The sequence below is a fragment of the Sorex fumeus genome, unplaced genomic scaffold (assembly GCF_029834395.1).
Source record: "Sorex fumeus unplaced genomic scaffold, SorFum_2.1 ptg000026l, whole genome shotgun sequence".
NCBI classification, from domain to species: Eukaryota; Metazoa; Chordata; class Mammalia; order Eulipotyphla; family Soricidae; genus Sorex; species Sorex fumeus.
Window position 1 is genome coordinate 765,010 of NW_026606083.1, and position 22,368 is coordinate 787,377.

Consider the following 22,368-nt stretch of genomic DNA (forward strand, 5'->3'; position numbering starts at 1 on the left):
GAATGCAAGGTTCCATCCCAATGGAAATCCAGCAGGACCGTACTACTATTCAAGAAGGGAGACATCCATGACATTGGCAACTATCGCTCGATCTGCCTATTGTCTGTCATCTACAAGTTGTTCACTCGAGTCATCCTAAATAGGATTGGCAGAACACTAGATGAAGGACAACCATGCAAGCAAGCCGGGTTCCGCAAATGATTCAGCACCATCGACCATATCCACATGGTAAGCAAGCTCATTGAGGTTTCTTGGGAGTTCAAGGTGCCGCTCTGTATAACGTGCATTGATTTACAGAAGGCCTTTGATTCTGTTGAGACAGAAGTGGTCATTGACTCCCTAGCCAATCAGGGCATTCAAGCCCAAAACTTATAATAAACTTATTTATTATAACAAAACTCATTATTATAATTTTATTTATCCTAGTATCTGTAACATCGAGATAGAAATAGTATCAACAATCTTTTCAGACCACGATACACTAAAGATAGAAGTGAATCACACAAAGATACCGAGAAATAAAACGAACACCTGAAAAATTAAACAACTCAATGTTGGACAATGAGTGGGTCCGAAAGGAAGTCAAGGATGAAATCAAAAGATACCTAGAAAGAGATAAGAATAAAGCCCTGAGCTACCACAACCTATGGGACAGAGCAAAAGCTGTGTTAATGGAAAATTTATAGCTTTGCAAGCATTCCTAAGAAAGGAAGAAAGGGCCCACATAGAAAACTTGCTTCACAGCTCAAGATGTTAGAAAAAGACCAACAAAAGGAATCCAAATCCGGCCAAAAAAAACAAAAAATAAAACTTAGAGCAGAAATTAACAACATGGGAACCCTAAAAACAATCCAAAATGTCAATGAAACCAAGAGCTGGTTCTTGGAGAAAATAAAAATGATTGATAAACCACCAGCAAGACTCACAAAGTAAGTTAGAAAGAGAGAGAGAGAGAGAGAGAGAGAGAGAGAGAGACCCCTAATAAACTGAATCAGAAATGAAAAAGGGGACATCACAACAGAAACCAATGAAATTCAAAAGATCGTCAGAGATTAATTTGACAGTCTGTATGCCACAAAACAAGAGAACCTAAAAGAAAAGGATAAATTCCTGGGTTCCTATCATCTCCCAAGATTGAACCAAGAAGACTTGGGATACCTGAATAGACCCATTTATATCAAGGAACTTAAAACTGTAATCACAAATCTTCCCAAAAACAAAAGCCAAAGCCCAGATGGATTCACTAGTGAATTCTTCCAAACATTTAAAGAAGACTTGTTGCCAGTTCTCCTCAAGCTTTTCCAGTAAATTGAGAAAACAAGAACTCTTCCAAAGAGCTTCTGTGAGGCACAGATCTCCCTAATACCAAAAGCAAACAAAGACACCCCCAACAAAGAAAACTATAGGCCAATATCCCAGATGAGCACGGATGCGAAGATCCTCAACAAAATATTAGCATAGAATCCAACAACTCATGAAAAAAAAAATCAAACACCATGACAAATTGGGATTCATCCCGGGGATGCAAAAATGGTTTAACATTCAAAAATCAATCAATATAATCCATCATATCAACAAAAGTAAATATAAAAACAGTATGATTATATCAATAGAAGTACAGAAAGCTTTTGACAAGATACAGCTCCTATTTATGATGAAAACTCTCACCAAAATGGATTTTGAAGAAACTTTCCTGAAGAGAGTCAAAGCCATCTACTACAAACTCATGGTAAGCATTATCCTCAATGGGGAAAAACTAAAGGCCTTACCTCTAAGATCAAGGACAAGACATGGATACCCACTATCACCACATCTATTTAACATATTACTGGAAGTACTTGCAAAAGCGATTAGGCAAGAAAAAGACATTAAAGGCTTCCAGAAGAAATCAAGACCTCACTATTCGCAGATGATATGATACTATATCTCGAGAATTCTAAATCCTTTACCAAGAAACTCCTAGAAATAATAAACTAGTACATTAAAGCCTCAGGCTATAAAATTAATGCCCCCAAATCCATGGCCTTCCTATACACAAATAATGAGCCAGAGGAAAGTGATATGGAAAAAACAAACCCATTCACAATCGTGCCCCAGAAAATCAAATAGCTCAAAATCAGCCTAACTAATGAGGTAAAGGACCTCTACAATGAAAACTACAAAACGCTACTCCATGAAATAAAAGAGGACACGAGGAAATGGAAACATATCCCCTGCTCATGGATAGGAAGAATTTAACATTGTGAAAATGGCATTAATCCCCAAAGCAGTATAAAAATTCAATGTGATACCTATAAGGATACCCATGAAATTCTTCAAAGAAATAGATCAAGCACTCCTGAAATTCATATGGAACAACAAACGTCCACGAACAGCTAAAACAGTTCTTGGGAAAAAGACGTGGGGAGGCATCACCCTACCCAATCTCAAACTCTAATACAAAGAGGTAATAATTAAAAGAGCATGGTACTAGAACAAAGTCAGGGCCGCAGATCAATGGAACAGGGGAGGATATCTGTACACACAACCCCCAAAGTATAAACATCTCATCTTTGATAAGGGAGCAAGAAATGTGAAGTGGAGCAAGTAAAGCCTCTTCAACAAATGGTGCTGGCAGAGCTGGACAACCACATGCAAAAAAGTGGACTTAGATCTCGACCTAACAACATGCACAAATGTCAGATCAAAAAAGATTAAAGATCTCAACATCAGGCCAAAATCCATAAGGTATATCAAAGACAAGGTTGGCAAAACCCTCCACGATATTGAGGCTAATGGTATCTTCAAAGACAACACTCCACTGACCAACCAAGTAGAAAAAGAGGTAAAAATTAAATGAAGGGACTATCTTAAATGAAGAAGCTTCTGCACCTCAAAAGATACAGTGGGGGGTATGGTGCCTCGAGCAGGTCAACCTGTACCTGTGAGGTGAGTGCATCAGCAGCCTAATGGCGCCTTCAGACTTCTTATACCCCAAAATTGCTTCTGTGCCTTTGGCCAGACCCCAAAAACTTGGGGCAAAGTTTAACAAGAAAGTAAATGGCCAAAAGTTAGGTATGTGGGAAGCACACCCACAAACTACCTCCGGCTCAGCTATATAATTGGAGACATGGCCTCTCTGGTTCCTGATTGAACTGCTTAATGGCCATGATCCCAGAGACTCAGAAACAAATCTCAAAACCCAGCGACTTTTGGCAGAAATGCATCCGGTCCCTGCAGTCGTTACCAGTGCTGGGACAACCCAGGTGGGAATAGGTTTTGTGCCTTGGCCTGTTCCCCCTGGTGGTCCGGTGGCTGGCATCCTCCAGTGACCACTGGACAGTCAGGTTTGGGTTTGCAGTGATGAGACATGCAGGGCCTCACGGGATGGGGGTGGAGTCGGTCCTGTCCTCCCTACCCCAACGAGACCCCAAGTCATCGCCCACGAATGGCCTCTCTGGCTCCATATCAAGCTGCTTAACGGCCATGATCCCAGAGACTCAGAAACAAATCTCGAAACCCAGTGGTTTTTGGCAGAAATGTGTCCGGACTCCACATTAGGTTATTGTCGCCATGCCACCCCAGGGGGGAAAGGGTGTTGTCCCTCCGCCTGCTTCCCCCTGGCGGCTCGGTGGCCGCCATCCTCCAGAGGCCATTTGACAGTCAGATTTGGGCCCGCAGTGACAAGACATTTTGGGCCTCATGGGGATGGGGGTGGAGCCGGTCCTGTCCTCCCCACCCCCAATGAAACCCCAAGTCATCGCCCATGAACAGCCTCTCTGCCTCCTGATCAAGCTGCTTAACGGCCATGATCCCAGAGACTAAGGAGCAAATCTCAGAACCCAGCAGGTTTTGGCAGAAATCCCTCCAGATTTAAGTGTTAAAATTTCAGAATTTCAAAATCGCGTGGCCACTACTGCAGCCATATGATATCATATGTTATTGATAACCAGCAATAGAAAACAAATTGTCTACTGTTGCCTTTTCTGCAGATCTGAGTGTTGGGGTAAAATCTCAAATAATAATGGTGGGACTGGTGTCAAAATATTGAATGTGATCAAAGTAGAGAGAGAGTAACATGGAAATCATCTGCCCCACAGGTAGGATGAGGGTGTGAGATTGGGGTATACTGGGGTTGTTGGGGGTGGAGAATGGGCACTGGTGAAGGTATGGGTGTTTCATTGTATGACCGAGACTTAGACCCAAAAGCTTTGTATCTGCTCTCATGGTGATTCAATAAATAAAATTATAAAAAATAAATAAGGTGGAGTTCATGGACAACTCAATTAGCTAATCAGTGTCTGAATAAATAGCAGTACTCCTACATAGAAAAAAAAAGGGAAAAAAAGATACAGTGACCAGAATACAAAGACAGTCTACAGAATGGGAAAGAATATTCACCCAACACCCATCTGATAAGGGGTTGATATCAAGGATATACAAAGCACTTGATTGAACTCCACAAGAAGAAAACATCCAACCCCATCAAAAAATTGGGTGATGAAATGAACAGAAACTTTCTCAAAGAAGAAATCCGAATGGCTAAAAGGCACATGAGAAAATGCTCTACATCTCTAATCATCAGGGAGATCTAGATCAAAACAACAATGAGATATCATCTCACACCACAGCGACTGGCCCAATTTCAAAAGAACAAAAGGAACTGATGTTGGCACGGATGTGGCAGGAAAGGGACTCTCCTTCACTGCTGGTGGGAATGCCAACTGGTTCAGCCCTTTTGGAAAACAGGATGAATGATTCTCAAAAATTTAGAAACTCAGCTCCCATTTGACCCAGCAATACCACTCCTGGGAATATATCCCGGAGAGGCAAAAAAGTACAGTTGAAATGACATCTGCACTTCTATGTTCATTGCTACACTCTTCACAATAGCCAAAATCTGGAAAGAAACTGAGTGCCCGAAAACAGATGACTGATTTAAGAGACTTTGGTACATCTGCACAATGGAGTACTATGCAGTTGTTAGAAAAGATGAAGTCATGAAATTTACATACAAGAGGTACTGCATGAAAAGTATCATGCTAAGTATAATGAGTCAGAAAGAGAGGGACAGATATATAAAGATTGCATTCATCTGTGTAGTATAAAGTAATAAAATAGGAGAGTAACATCCAGGAATAGTCAAGATAAGTACCAGGTGGTTCACTCCATGGCTTGTAGGCCAACCATACATGCTAGGGAAAAAAGCAGTTTATCTAGAGAAGAGAACACCAAGTAAAGGGTGTTGGGAGGATCCTCCCAGGGTGGGAGAAGCATGCTGAAAGTCGACTATAGACCGAACATGATTGCCACTCAATGCCTCTTTTGCAAATTTAGCACCCAAAAAGAGAGAAAGAACCAAAGGGAATGCCCTGACGTAGGGGTGGGATGGGATGGGGGTGGGGGGGTGGGAGGCGGGAGGGATACCTGGATCCTTGATGGTGGAGAATGGTCACTGGTGGAGAGATGGGCACTCGATCATTGTATAACTGAAACTCAAGCACAAAAACTTGTAAGTCTTCAACTATACAACTATATCATCTTGTTTCACTAATAAAAATTTTAAATAAAGAGCTCAACAGTGTTTGAACCTTGAAAAAATATATATAAACAGCTTAGTTAAATTTTAAAATAATAATTTACGTTGCGTATTGGAATACTTATGAATAAATGATGTCTGTCTGTAAATCTACCATTAAAACAACAGAATATGAATTTAAAAGGTAAGGGAGTTAGGATATAGGTCAATAAAATATTGGCATGCATTAATGGTTGTTGAACCTGAGTGATGACTCCCATCTTCTTTTTCATAAATATTGATTTATCTATTTGGGGAGGTGGGGGAGTGTTGCTTCATATGGATTTCAGGAGTGTTTGATTTATTTATTTCATTTGAAAGTGACATGGGTATCCTTATGGAGACTGATTTGAATCTGTACAATGCTTTGGGGAATATTGCTATTTTAATACTATTAATTTGCAGATAAAGGGTAAAGGCCCTCCCGTTGATCGTCGATTTGCTCTAGCGGGCCCAGTATTTTGTTGTTACTGTGTCTGGCATATTGAATACTCTCGAAAGCTTGCCGGGCTCTCTGAGAGGGGCGGAGGAATCGAACTCGGGTCGGCCATGTTGGCCGCGTGCAAGGCAAACGCCCTACCCGCTGTGCTATCGCTCCAGCCCCTTACCTTTACCTTTTAATTTGCAGAATTCATGAGCATGGGGTGTGTTTCCATTTCCTCATGTCCTTTTTATTTTTTCAATTAGTGCTTTGTAATTTTCTTTGTACAAGTATTTCACATCTTTAGTTAAGCTGATTCCAAGGTACGTGATTTTCTGATGAACAATTTTGAGCATAACTTATTTTTAATATCTCTCTCTTCTCTTTCATTATTAGTATATATGAAATCATAAACTTATTAATTTTGTATACAAAAAATCATGTCACTTCACTATGCAAATCTATTGTTTCTAGGAACTCTTTTTGTAAATTCTTTAGTTTCTAAATACATTATCATGTCATCCACAAATAGATTAGCTTGACTTCTTCTTGTCCCATCTGGATGTCTTGGATATCTTTTCCTTGTCTAATTGCTACGGTGAGTACTTGCAGTAATACTTAATCACTTAATCACTTAATCCCCGTTATTCATCGATTTATTCGAGCGGGTGCCAGTAACGTCTCCATTCATCCTGGTTGCGTGCTAGCGTAGCCCAATGGTATCTGTTCGTTTTAGGAACATGTAGAGCCTCAAACCGATCATTTAGGGTCTTGACGAAGAAGTCTGACCATCTTATAGGTGGGCGTCCACGTGATCTTTTGATGTCTCGTGGAATCCAATCAGTAATGGCTCTAGTCCAGCGGTTGTCTGTAAACCTCATTACGTGTCCAGCCCATCTGATTTTTGATGTCTTGGCAAATGAGACAGCGTCCCTGATTCTTGAGCGTTGACGAAGATCAGAACTCCGGATTCTATCTCTCATTTGAGTGAATCGTGATATTCCAAGCATAGTTCTTGCGATTCCTCTTTGAGAGACCCGAATAGTGTTCTCATCCTGTTTTCGTAGGGTCCAGGTCTCTGAGGCATATGTTAATGCAGGAAGAATAGTGGAATCAAAGAGATGTGCTCGTAGCTGGAGGTTCTTTGTCCTTTTAGTTATTTCTTCAATGCTCTTGAAGGCATTCCAAGCCGCTCTCTTCCTCCTGCGCAACTCAGGTGCCAGGTTATTCATCATGTTGATTTCTCGACCTAGGTATATATAACTGTTGCATTCGGAGATGGTGGTTCCGTTGAGAGCGAATGGAGCATCAGGAACAAGGCTGTTTCTCATAAACATTGTCTTCGCAAGATTCAGCTGTAGTCCGACCTTTCCACATTCACGGTCAAAGTCGTTCAGCATTTGTGCCGCTTGGTTGATGTTTGGTGCTATTAGAACGATGTCATCAGCAAAGCGGAGGTGGTGTAGTTGCCGACCATCTATCTTCACTCCCATGTTTTCCCATTCCAGCCGTCGCATGATGTTCTCAAGGGTGGCACTGAAGAGTTTTGGTGAAATGGTATCGCCCTGCCGAACCCCTCTCTTGATATGGATGATTACTTCTTTGTAGAATGGTGAGATCTTGGTAGTGAATCCGCAATAGAGCTCACGAAGGATCCTGATGTATTGAGTTTGTACGCCCTGATTGGCTAGGGCTTCTATGACCGCTTCCGTCTCAACAGAATCAAAGGCCTTCTTTAAATCAATGAACGTTAGACAGAGTGGCATCTTGAACTCCCGAGATACCTCAATGAGCTTGTTTACTGTGTGGATATGGTCGATGGTACTGAATCCTTTTCAGAATCCAGCTTGTTCACATGGTTGTCCTTCATCTAGTGTTCTGCTAATCCTATTCAGGATGACTCGAGTGAATAGTTTGTAGATGACAGACAATAGGCAGATTGGGCGATAGTTGCCAATGTCGTGGATGTCTCCTTTCTTGTATAGTAGTACAGTCTTGCTGGTTTTCCATTGGGATGGAACCTTGCATTCAGACAGGGAGCGTGTGAAGAGTCGAGCCAATGTATTGATGAGTACTGATGGTAAGTTCTTCAGGTGTTCAGGTCTGATCTTGTCTGGGCCAGGTGCTCTTTGTTTCTTTACAGACGAGATGGCATGTTGGATTTCGGAAGAGAGAACATTGGGAACGACATATCCATCATGTGGTATGTGGTATGTGGGCAAGTGGATGTGGCTATTAAAGAGATCTGAGTAGAAGTAATGAATAATCTTCTCCATTGCCCTTCTGGAAGATGTGATAGATCCATCATGATGTCGGAGGGCAGTCATCTTGGTTTTGTAGTTGGTGAAGGCAGGCGGGCATTACGAATGTTTTTTCCAGCTTCTGCTGCATCTACCAGTACTGCTGCTCTCCTGTTTTTGAGGTCATCCTTGATGGCTTCTCTGCACTGTTTTGCCAGTTCGGACGTTTGCTTGTGGTTGCCTGAGGCACGTGCCAAGCCATGTTGGCGAATAAGTTCAAGAGTGTTCGAAGAAAGACGGTTTTTTGTGGTTATCTCTCTCTTGGCATTCCTTGCACAATCATGGAGGTGCTGAATCATTCGATCGTATTCCTCATCAATGTTGTCAATGACGGCATCTTCCCATGTTGCCGCAACAGAGCCAAAGAGTTCCCAGTTGGTGGTTGTTCTGGGAGTCCTCTTCTTAAACCTTGCATTCTTTTCTCCTCGTTCTGTGAGGTAGAATTTTGCACGAAGAAGACGGTGGTCTGATCCCGTTTGGAATTTTGGGACAACAGCAACTTCGGTTAGGCAAAACCGCCGATTGAATATGATGTGGTCTATTTCATTGTGGAACCGTCCATCGGAAGACTCCCATGTCCAACGTTTAGATTCAGCCTTTTGGAATTGTGAGTTACCATGGAAGGTTTTGGTTGACATGATGAACTCAGACAGTCTGTCACCCTGTTCGTTCCATTCCAGGCCATGGGTTCCAATGTGGAGTTCATCGACTGATCTTCTTGGTCCTATCTTGGCATTAAAATCACCGACAATGATCTTGTAGAAGGTGTGATCTTCTTTATAGAACTTCTCTAGCTCCATGTAGAATTTCTCAGTTTCTCTTTCACCATAACTGGATGTTGGTGCATAGACAACAAAGATAGAAACTGCCGGTAGTGAGCCACATTTATTCAAGTGTAATCGTCCGATTCGGGTTGTTAGGCATTCAAATGAATCAATGCTCGTGACTAAGTTTGTGTTGACAAGGATACCGACACCACCGACGCCTCTTTTATCACATGTTCCAAGGAACAGTTCTTCTCCAGTGTCGAAAACAGCATGATGGAATTGATGTCTTCTCGTTTCGGTCAGACCAATGATGTCGTACTTGATCTTTCGTGCTTGTACCATAAGGTCTTCAATGGATGCAGCAGATGCCAGGGTACGAGCATTAAAAGTACAGACAATCATTTTTGTTTTTCTGCGTTTTGGTAGCCTATGTCTGCCTTGGTGTTTTATCAGCCTCTCCTTCCATATCCTTCTCGACTCTGCATATTCAGGGTTAGGTTACAGTAATACATTGAATAGAAATGGAGAGAATGGGCAACTTTGTCTTGTGCCTGATCTTAGAGAGAAGGCTTTTAGATTTTTCCTATTGAGTATAATATTTCCTGTGGACTTGTTGTAAATGGCTTTAACTACATTAAGGAAAGTTACTTCAATTCCAGTGTTGAAAGTTTTTATCACGAATGGGTACTGGAGCTTTTCAAATGTTTCTTCTGCGTCTATTGATATAATCATAGCACAACTTTTTTTTTAATGGGCGGTCACACCCAGCAGTGCTCTGAGGTTGTTCCCACCTCTGTTCTAAGTAATCACTCCTGGAAATGCTCAGGGGATCATATGGGATGCCAGGGATTGACACCATGCTGGTCCTGTGCAATACAAGTGCCCTATCTGCTATAATGTCTCTTTAACCCCACTACAACTTCTTGACCCTTTCGTCCATATTTGGGCATTTAGGTTGTTTCCATATCTTGGCTAAACAGGTGGATATATATATATATATATATATAGATAGATAGATAGATAGATAGATATAAAAGATATATATATCTTTTTAAAGTAATGTTTTTATGTTTTGGAGATCGGTGCCAAGAAATGGTATTGCTGAGTTGTATGTGCGTTCTATTAATATTTTTTAGGAGGGCAAGATCTTAATATTGCTTTCCAAAGAGACTAAACCGGATGGCATTTCCATCAATAATAATGGATGATAATTCTTTTATCAACATAACCCTGTCAGTACTGGTTATTTCTAGGCCTTTTATTAAGTGTCATTGTCACTGATATAATATCTCATTGTTTAAATCCCCTGTTTAGAGGTAGTCATGCTTCCTTGCTAGTTTTCTGCACAGCTGGAATATTCTGCTTGTTGTTTAAATTGAAATATTACTCTCAAAAGATTCCAAAGTTCTTTGTAATTTATACTGACAATGGAGAGAAGCTGTTATATTTTATGTGTTCAGGGTCCTATCCCCTGGGTTAAATAATTTTTCGATAGTGACGTTCATTTACAGAGATTTTTCATGTGTTTAACTCAGAAGCTCAGTAAGAACTCCAATTATTATAAATGTTTGTCTGTCTCAATTTTACTATGGATAAAATAAAGATTGAATTGAAAAACAAATCAAGATGCTCACTATGGGCAATTAAATCTAATGGGGAGGATAAATTGATTATGATACTTATAATAGATATATTTGACTTGATAGTTATCAATGTTAATTTATCAGACATCAGTGTGAACTGGAACAAATAACCTTAATGTTTAAGTTCTTAATCCTTTAGTGGCTGGCTAACACTGAGATTGGATATAAAAATATTTTACTTAGGGAAAGTATAGTTTCACTTTTATTAAATAACCATATTATTGCATGTGTTTATTTAATGAACTTTCAAAGTGCTTATAAACTGTCAAGATATTGCAGATTTTCAGCAGCCCCCACATTTGATTTTACCTACATTAATTGGCCTACATTTGATTGATTTCTCATCTAAGGGAAGTTCTTAACTATGACTTTTATAACTATTAGTTTTCATCAAATTACATCCTAGTCCTTTGGGACTCCAGTGGTTCTTATATTGTTCTTATGCTCAGTCCAAAGTTCTTTGGTGTGCTGTTTATTTCCTTACAGATGTTTCCCCATCTTCTTTTGCTTTCTAGAACTTTTCCTTCATGTCATCTTGGAGCTTCTTGATCTTTTCCACAGCTGGTGTTATTCTGCTGCTCAGAACTTCTAAATAGATAGATAGATACACATACATATAAATATGTTAATATATATTTATGTATATATATAATATAGGTGTTGTAAGAACTGCCTCTGAGATATATATCTGATATATATGTATATCTATACATATATGTATCACCTCTCATCTCTTCATTTCTTTAATTTCTACTTGTAGTTTTCTCATTTTGCCTCTCATACTTTCTTGTAATTTCTGACTACATGTTCAGTCATTTCTTTGAAATCACTAAACAAACTCATCACGGTGTCAACAAGTAATTTTCTGAGGGAACACAAAGCTGGTTGATTTTGGCCATGCCTTCTGTGTTACTGTTCGCTCATTGAACTTGGCAGGCATCAATGAATCTTTCCCATTGCTTTCCAGTGTTCTTGACGTCCTGAGGGTTAGTCTACATGGTTAAGTCTCCCGAAAGACGCTGAAGGATCAGACTGGAACTTGTTCTTTTTCTTCTAGGTCTGTCTTTACCCAGTGACAAGAAGTTTATGAGTAGTGTGAAATTTCCTGAGTATAATTGTTTACTCAAGAGCTGTAGATATATCTACTAGGGAGCTTGAAGAAAATTTAGAAGAGGATTTTATTTTAAAAAATCCTTGATCTTGGGGCTGGAGCAATAGCACAGCGGGTAGGGAGTTTGCCTTGCAGGCGGCCCACCCAGGTTTGATTCCCAGCATCCCATATGTTCCCCCGAGCACCGCCAGGACTGATTCCTGAGTGCAAAGGTAGGAGTAACCCCTAAGCATTGCCTGGTGTGACCCAAAAAGCAAAAATAAAAATCCTTGATCTAAAAATAATTTAGAAAATTTAAAAATAATAAAAAATTCTTGATCCATGAGGATGTAAAATATCAACGATCTAGAAGAGTATTTTATAAAAAAAATAACTTAAAAGAACCAAATACCAAGGAATTAACAAAGGTGAACTATTTAAACATCTAAATTTATAAAAATTACTATTAAAGAAATGAAAAACACAAAATAATGGAAAAATATACAATTATTGATTGGAAAAATTAGCATAGTTAGAGTGATCATATTTTCCCAAGTATTATACAGATTAAATACAATCTCAATCAAAAAACCAACAATATACCTTGAGACTCAGAACAGAAGCGGGGCTAAGGTTCCAGGGAGGGGTCGACAGATATGAAATAGTTCTTTATTATGGTGAATATAAATGAAGACTCTAGTGGAATGCATCATATCATAATTAAGTATCATCTAATGACAGGGGCTGCTTTTCTAATTTTATTAACTAAGAGAAAGTGACATATTTTTAAAAATTACTTAGAAGGCTGAGGTCAAGAGTGATGTATTGGTCTTCTCTAGTGTCTCAACAGAGGATACTAGTTGAACACAATGGATATAAAGTCAACTATTTCTCTGAATAGAAAAACCCGAAGGATAATTTTGTATCTGCTCAAACAATAAGAAAATGAAAAACTGCAAAATTTTGAGCCATCAGATACTGAAATTAGGAGGCAGTAAAACCTGAGTTGAATTTCAAAAACAAACTCTGTCCTCCCGTTGTTCATTTATTTGCTCGAGTGGGCCCAGTAACGTCTCCATTTTGAGACTTGTTGTTACTGTGTTTGGCAAATCGAGTATGTCATGCATAGCTTACCAGGCTTTGCCATATGGGCTAGATACCCTCGGCAGCTTTCTGGACGATCCTAGAGGGACAGAGGAATCGAACCTGGCTCAGCCAGGCTGGCTGTGTGCAAGGCAAACGCCCTACCGCTGTGCTATTGCTCCAGCCTGAGTTGAATTTCAGAGAACAATAATAAGCTACACCAAGGAGAGAGAAGACATCTGAATTATGTCATTATTTATATAACACGGCAGGAAGAAGTGACTACCATAAAATTGGTTAGATCACATTAACCAAACATTTAATGGAATTTCAAGAGGCAGAAATCTTTAGGCTAGCATTAAAATTAAAATTACTGAATTACTGGAAATCCCAAACAGAGAAGTTCACAAGTACACACAGGAAGGTTCTTTAAAATTCACTAAAGAGGTATGGATGTAGGTCAGGAAGCAGTTCTGGAAACAGCTCTGCTTGCTAGGTCACTGCCACTGGAGAGTAAAGAAAGAACCCTTTATTGCTTCGCACTTCTTTTGGGAAAAGCTAAGGCGTTGATCTATTTGTTTGGTGAAGGACTGAAAAACTTTTCCCTATATCTCTCATTCTCTCATATCACAATCTCACAATCATAAAGAGAGAGTGAGAGAGAAAAAAAGAGAGAAGAGAGAGAGAGAGAGAGAGAGAGAGAGAGAGAGAGAGAGAGAGAGAGATGGCCTTAGACAGAGATACATTCCTAGGGGAGGAGTGGAAAATATTTATCTTTCTAGAATGAAGAAATAGAAAATACTCCCATGCATAAGGCTTACAAAAGTTGATACTTATGGGAATGAAATATTAATTATTCAGAAGCTATGGAAAAATTTTAGAAGATAAAATTTATGGACAATAGTGAAATGAAGTTGCTAGAAATAATCAGCATAGTATCAGAGATGAAGTCTGGATAACTGAGGAAACAATCAACATACCTAGAAATACGTCAGTAGTTATAGTGAAGAAAGGAAATCAAGGATAAATGAAGCACAAAAGACATAGTTTAATTGCTAAAATTTAAAAATAAGGACAACAACCAAAACTCCAAATAATGTTAAGCATATTGAACACTTCTTAATAGTGATATCTATAAAGCAGAGACACCGATATACAACATATTTAAGCTTCTGGAAAATAATAAAAAGGACATGTTGAAAGCTTCTACAGGAAATTAGAAAAACTTTATAGAAAATAAGGGAATAATGTAGCTCCATCTCTTAAAATGCTTCCTGGCAAAAGTAAACTTCATGAGCAAAACTTCTGGTGCCTCCTCATGTTTGAGGCGATTGGGTAACCCCTCTACCTGGGAATACCTAGTGAAAGAAAAATGAAATGAAAAAGTCATACCAATGTTCTTATCAAAAGTATATTAAATTTAAAGATACTAACTGCAGTCAATGGCATAAATGAATAAAATGATAGAACAGTAAGAATCATTTTTAAAGTGCTGGAAAAAAAGAGTTATCATCTCATAGATTCATACAAAGTAAAAATAACATATACAAGCAAAATTTTTTAAAAAATTAAGAAAACAAAAGCAGGAGTGAATTATTGCTAGAAGACCAGTGCTAAAAGATAATAAAAATAAGTTCTTATTTTTATAAGGCAGAGAGACCATAACTCTGGTGGAAATTTAGATTTATACAAATAAATTAAACATGTCAGATATAGCAAATATAAGCATAAACAGAAAAGGTCATTTTCTGGTTTAATTATTATAAAAGAAAATAGAAGCTCAAAGCAAAAATGAACATCAAAATAATAAAGATATGACATATAGAAATAAAACTTAGACAATGGCAAAATAATGAAACTAGTAGTATTGACAGATCCTATTGCGAGTTTCTGAAACTATACAGGAAATGGTGAAATGTAATTTAAAAGTAGACTAATAAATTTAAGATATATATTTTAAATTTAACTCAAATTAAAAAACAGAAAATATCAGAAAGAAATTTCAGAGTGATAAATATGTGGATTCACTAAGTATCCTAAACATGCCTTTAAAAATAGCCTTTACTGTCTCATCTGGGGCACCCTGGAGGGGAATAGGTGAGTTTCCCCTCTTCCCCCAAATAGGGCTCCAGCAGCCAAAAACCTCCAAGTGCAATGACTGATCTCCACAGGCTCAGACAAGTCTCATTCATGAGTGAATCTGCTGGACAACCCAGGTATACAGGATTTATTATCGAAATTTCCAGTCTCACACGGAGTCAGGATTGGGTGATTTCCTTCAACCCCCGACCCTCCACTGTCTCCCTGTTCTTCCTAGAGCCTGGCAGTCATGCCCACAAACTGCCTCTCATACCACATAAGCTTATTACTGGCCATGATCCAGAGACACGCATATAAATCTCAGAAGAGAAAGAGAAATGACTCCAGACCCCAAAGTCACAATCCAGTTAAAAAATTAACTCCAGGATGTGGGCCAGTCTCTGAGGTGTGAGATGGTATCTCATTGTGGTTTTGATCTGCATCTCCCTGATGATTAATGTTGTAGAGCATTTTCTCATGTGCTTTCTTGCCATTCGGATTTCTTCTTTGAGAAAGTTTCTGTTCATTTCATTACCCCATTTTTTGATGAGGTTGGATATTTTCTTCTTGTGGAGTTCAACCAGTACTTTATATATCCTTGATATCAACCCTTGTCAGATGTGTATTTGGAGAATACCCTTTCCCATTCTGTAGACTATCTTTGTATTTTGGTCACTGTTTCTTTGGAGGTGCAGAAGCTTCTTAGTTTAAGATAGTCCCATTTATCTATCTCTGTTTTCACTTGCTCGGGCAGTGGCGTGGCATCTTTGAAGATACCATTAGCTTCAATGTCATGGAGGGTTTGCCAACTTTGTCTTCAATGTACCTTATGGTTTCTGGTCTGATGTTGAGGTCTTTAATCCATTTTGATCTTACTTTTGTACATGGTGTTAGGCAGAGTTCTGAGCCCATTTTTTTGCATGTAGCCGTCCAGTTTTGCCAGCACAATTTGTTAAAGAGGCTTTCCTTACTCCACTTCACATTTCATGCACTTTTATTAAAGATTAGATGATCATATGATTGAGGGGAGATGTCAGTATATTCAACCCTGTTTCATTGGTCTGCAGCTCTGCCTTTGTTCCATCTTGCTCCTCTGTGACTGGCCCACATCCAAAAGAACAAAAGCAACCTATACTGGCGCAGATGTGGCCCAGAAAGGGACACTCCTTCACTGTTGGTGGGAATGCCGACTGGTTTAGCCCTTTTGGAAAACAGTATGGACGATTCTCAAAAAATTAGAAATTGAGCTCCCATTTGACCCAGCAATACCACTCCTGGGAATATACATCCCAGAGAGGCAAAAATGTATAGTCAAAGTGACATCTGCACTTGTTTGTTCATTGCAGCAGTCTTTACAATAGCCAGAATCTGGAAAAAACCTGAGTGCCCAAGAACAGTTGACTGGTTAAAGAAACTTTGGTACATCTACACAATGGAGTACTATGGAGTACTATGTAGCTGTTAGAAAAGATGAAGTCATGAAATTTACATACAAGTGGTACTACATGGAAAGTATCATGCTAAGCGAAATGAGTCAGAAAGAGAGGGATAGACATAAAAAGATTGCATTCATCTGGGGGATATTAAGTAACAAAATAGGAGATTAATACCCAAGAATAGCCAAGATCAGTACCAGGATGATTACTCCATGGCTTAGAGGCCAGCCGGGCATTCTAGGGGAAAGGGCAGCTCAGATTGAAAAGGGAGCACCAAATAAAGGGTGTTTGGAGGATCCTCCCAGGAGGGGAGATGCATGTTGAAAGAAGACAATGGACCGAACATGATTGCCACTCAATGCCTCTTTTGGAGACCACAACATCCAAAAGGAGAGAGAGAACAAAAGGGAATGCCCTGCCACAGAGGCAGGGTGGGATTGGGGGGATGGGGGTGGGAGGGATATTATCCATGGTGGTGGAAAATGGGCATTGGTGGAGGGATGGGTATTTGACCATTGTATAATCGAAACCCAAGCACAAAAATTTGTAAATCTACAACTGTACCTCATGGAGTTTCACTAATAAAAATTAATAAAAAAAAATTAACTCCAGCTGCATCGCTCTATTTAAAATTTTAGAATTCCTGCAGTACTTGGCCACATTTGTGGCTGCACCACATCTCATACTCTATGCCACTGATGTACCAAGAGTAGCACACCACATTTGATGGAGTGTAAAGTAGAAGGCAACCAATCTTGATTAAATATGTGTGTGTGCCTGTGTGTTTGTGTAATCATCAAGCAACTAGGAATCCCATGGCTCTCGCTAGCTGCATTCAGTGGTCTTGGGCTGCATCCCCACCTGGGATGGCCGAGGCTATATGCAAATGAGGGAGGAAATGAGGGCCAGGCTAATTGGTGATTGATTGCCATTTACTGCATTCTCATCACGTGCCTGTTCCAGTCTCAACAAGCTCCTCATTCCCGTCTCCTCCTGTCTCCGTGCTCTGACTTGCTGCCTTGGCCTCGTTCTCATCTCTCTCAACCTCTCAGCATTGGGGATAGCAACCACACCTAGGTTATCTAGCATAATCAACATATCAAGCCCTTCCTGATCACCTGAAGACAGGAGATCAGGCTCAAGGGGCAAAATACCATTTAGGGGTTTATCCTCTTTCCTTAGTCCAACAATCATTTAAACATTCATCCTAATTTTACTTCTTCATAATATTAGTTATTTTGTATGGACACAGTCAGAGATACACTGAGCTTGTAGGGTGGCTCTCTTGGGAACATCTCACTATAGATTTCAGACTACAGTGCTCAGGCCAGATTAGCCTTTCCTAATCTTAGCAGGGTTCTAATCTAGTTGTTACTTTTTGGATCATGACTGAATTTGTCCATGACCACGTTCTTAACTTATATTTATAAGTATTATGGTGCTTTGGCCTGGCCCATTTCAATGCCAGGGGTCCACAGCTTGCCCTGGGTCCATTCAGTCCCTCCTCAGAAACCTGCTTTTGGGGTGTTAGGGAGTAAGGGCAACTGAGGCTTAAATTGAGAAAACAGATGCCCAGGAGTAAATATTATTCGAAGTCAATTAACTCCAAGTTACAAAATCATAGTATTAACTGTCTTCCTGGGTCCATACAAAAAGGACATTGCTCTGAATTAACTATGCAAAGGACTTAAGGAGAAGAGAAAAGCAATATTTACAAGTTAATGGAGTCTGATTAGGAGATTAAGGTGATTGACAGGTTGGAGAAGTAGAGCACAAAGAAAGAGGTTACAGATAAACAGAGGAATTGGGAGTGCCTTGGGAGCACTGTGAATGGGTGCAACCCAATAAACCTAAGCTCCCTGTAGCAAGGCAGAAAGGATAAACCAATGTTATCCTACATATGTGTATAGTGTCCTGTCACTGTCCCTGTCCTCCCGTTCATTGATTTGCTTGAGCGGGCCCAGTAACATTGTGAGACTTGTTACTGTGGGCATATTAAATACATCACAGGTAGCTTGCCAGGCTTTGCCGTGCAGGCAAGATGCTGTCTATAGCTTGCCAGGCTCTTCTAGAGGGGCTGAGGAATCAAAGGAGGAGGAATCGAACTCAGGTCAGCCAGGTCGGCCACATGCAAAGCAAACGCCCTATCCACTGTGCTATTATATATATATACATATATATGTAATATATATATGTAATATATATGTACATATATAAGCACACAATGTCAATCTTTAATATATTAGTAATCTTTTATCATGAATCATGACTATCCTGTTATTCGTCGATTGCCTAGAGCAGGCCCCAGTAACGTATACTTCATCCTAGCCCTGAGATTTTTAAGAAAGTGCTATATTCAAGGCTCTTTAGGAGAATGAGACCCATCATTGTTACTGGTATTTGGCATATTGGGTACACCACGGGGAGTTTGCCAGACTCTGCCGTGTGGGCAGGTTACATTCGGTAGCCTGCCAGTTTGTCCAAAGTAGGAATGAGATAATAAGATGTCATAATAAGATTCCGGGAGCTGGGTTTTATAGTCTCTGAGTTTTGGATTAAAAGTAATCTTTTATACAAGGGTTTAATGACTCCAGGGTGAGAGACAAAAATCTTCACACACTTTTCTCTAAGAAAACTTTTCTGGATCATTTTTAGCCAATTATTTAGAATAAGAAATACAAATTAAATGATTTAGGTCCTGCTTTGGGGGCAGACTTTGGGAGCTGGAGTGGAAAAATTTCAAAATTAGGTGGTAGGAAGTTCCAATGGTGGTGGGATTGGTGTTGGAGTACTGAATGCGATAAATTACTGTGAGCAAATTTATAAAAATAAAATTTTAAATAAAATAAAATGAAAGCAACCTTTAAAACAGAACCTCCAAATATTCCTCCCAAAAACAAAATACGATAAGAGAAAGAACACATGGAGCGTGCGGGATCCCGGAGGAAAAAAAAAAAAGAAAAAACAGGTTCCAAAAAGAGCCAAGTTCACCCGCAAGTTCCAGATGGAGTAGGCGCCGCATCTCGCCTTCCCCAGATGGAACCCCGGTGACCAGAAGCCTCTACAAACACAGCTCGAGTATGCGGGAACGAGGACTTTTTCTCAAAACTGCGCGGCCGCTTATGCGGCCGCGCGACATCTCTCTATATACAAAGTGATCAATGAGAAGTAAACCACCCAATCTTTCTCCCTGAAAGTCAGAGTTAAGTTTGGAGCACGGCCACAGCCCCAGAAACACAAGGACTTAATGCAGAACCCAGCAGCTTAGAGCAGAAAAGTGAAAGGACTATGCGTTAATCCAGGCCATCAAGTCTGCCGGAGGGGAAAGGGTGTTGCCCCATTCGCCCTCTCTTCTCTGGAAAGAAGGATGACGGCCGCATGGGAGCCGTGTGGACAGCAGGTATGAGCCGGGGGTGTGGGGGCGACTAAAACCTCATGGGAAGGGGGGCGTTCTGGTCCGTCCTTCACGCCCTACCGAGGTCACCAGCTGCCCCCCACGTGCGGCTCTCCAGCACGGCCACAGCCCCAGAAGCACAAGGGCTTAATGCAGAACCCAGCAGCTTGGAGCAGAAAAGTGAAAGGACTATGCGTTAATCCAGGCCATCAAGTCTGCCCAGAGGGGAAAGGGTGTTGCTCCCTTCCGCCCTCCTCCCTCTGGAAAGAAAGATGGTGGCCACATGGGAGCCTTGCGGACAGCAGGTATGAGCCGGGGGTGTGGGGGCGACAAAAACCTCATGGGAAGGGGGGCGTTCCGGTCCGTCCTTCACGCCCTACCGAGGTCACCAGTCGCCCCCCACGAGCGGCTCTCCAGCACAGCCACGGCCCCAGAAGCACAAGGACTTAATGCAGAACCCAGCAGCTTGGAGCAGAAAAGTGAACGGACTATGCATTGACCCAGGCCATCAAGTCTGCCGGAGGGGAAAGGGTGTTGCCCCATTCGCCCTCTCCTCTCTGGAAAGAAAGATGGCGGCCACATGGGAGCCTTGTGGACAGCAGGTATGAGCCGGGGGTGTGGGGGCGACTAAAACCTCATGGGAAGGGGGGCGTTCCGGTCCGTCCTTCACGCCCTACCGAGGTCACCAGTTGCCCCCCACGAGCGGCTCTCCAGCACGGCCACAGCCCCAGAAGCACAAGGGCTTAATGCAGAACCCAGCAGCTTGGAGCAGAAAAGTGAAAGGACTATGCGTTAATCCAGGCAATCATTTCTGCCCAGAGGGGAAAGGGTGTTGCTCCCTTCCGCCCTCCTCCCTCTGGAAAGAAAGATGGCGGCCACATGGGAGCCTTGTGGACAGCAGGTATGAGCCGGGGGTGTGGGGGCGACTAAAACTTCATGGGAAGGGGGGCGTTCCGGTCCGTCCTTCACGCCCTACCGAGGTCACCAGTTGCCCCCCACGAGCGGCTCTCCAGCACAGCCACGGCCCCAGAAGCACAAGGACTTAATGCAGAACCCAGCAGCTTGGAGCAGAAAAGTGAACGGACTATGCATTGATCCAGGCCATCAAGTCTGCCGGAGGGGAAAGGGTGTTGCCCCATTCGCCCTCTCCTCTCTGGAAAGAAAGATGGCGGCCACATGGGAGCCTTGTGGACAGCAGGTATGAGCCGGGGGAGTGGGGGCGACTAAAACCTCATGGGTCGGGGGGCGTTCCGGTCCGTCCTTCACGCCCTACCGGGGTCACCAGTTGCCCCCCACGAGCGGCTCTCCAGCGCGGCCATGGCCCCAGAAGCACAAGGACTTAATGCAGAACCCAGCAGCTTGGAGCAGAAAAGTGAATGGACTATGCATTGATCCAGCCCATCAAGTCTGCCGGAGGGGAAAGGGTGTTGCCCCATTCGCCCTCTCCTCTCTGGAAAGAAGGATGGCGGCCACATGGGAGCCTTGTGGACAGCAGGTATGAGCCGGGAGTGTGGGGGCGACTAAAACCTCATGGGAAGGGGGGCGTTTCGCTCCGCCCTTCACGCCCTACCGAGGCCACCAGTTGCCCCCCACGAGCGGCTCTCCAGCACGGCCACGACTCCAGAACACAGAAACCAATTTCTTAACTATCTGACTTTCAGTAGAAATACTTCCAGGGTCAATAAGTAAAATAGCAGAAATCCAAAACCAAAATTTAATTCTTGAACCCAGCTGGAGAAAGCAAATCACTTCACAATGCTTTTTCAGCATGTCTGATTTGGGGGGGGGGGCGTAAACTCTAAATAATAGTGGTGAATCTTTTATTGAAACAATCTAATCAAAGCGGATAGAGTGTTAACTAGAATTCATCTGCCTCACAGGGACGGGGAGGGGTGGGGGGTGGGGTTTTATTGGGGTTCTTCATGGGAAAAAATAAGTATTGGTAAAGGGAAATGTGTTTGATATTTGCATGACTGAGACATAAACCTGAAAGCTTTGTAACCTTTCCCACAGTGATTCAATAAAAAAAAAAAAAAAAAAAAAAAAAACAAAAACAAAATACATAAATCAAAATGATAGAATGAAAAGAAGACACAAATCCACAATTTTAGCTGGATATTTCAATTTTTCTTTCTGACATATTAATGGGTTAATTAATTATAAAAACAAAAAGTATATCACCAACTGAAAGTATTGTTACCAATTTAGTGGATACTTGTACTCACTGTTTCACATGACAACAGGGGACTAAACATTATCTTAAAGTGCGAATGAAACATTCACCAGAAAAATATAAAACACAAAATAAAATTGTTCCGAATAAAAATGAGTGAAATCATACAAAGTACATTTGCTGACTAAAATGTAATAAATTCAAAAAACAATGGCCAAGAAAAGGTAATAGAAAAATATACAAATATTTACAAGTAATAATCTCATAAATAATGTGGCTAAAAATCTATCAAAATTATTTTTTTCAAATATTTTGAATTAAAATAATGTTTATGAAATGAGCTATGGCATTACTTTGAAGAAAAATATAGCAGTGGGCACATAAAATTAAAAAATATTAAAATCAGTGGTATGCATTTCCATTTT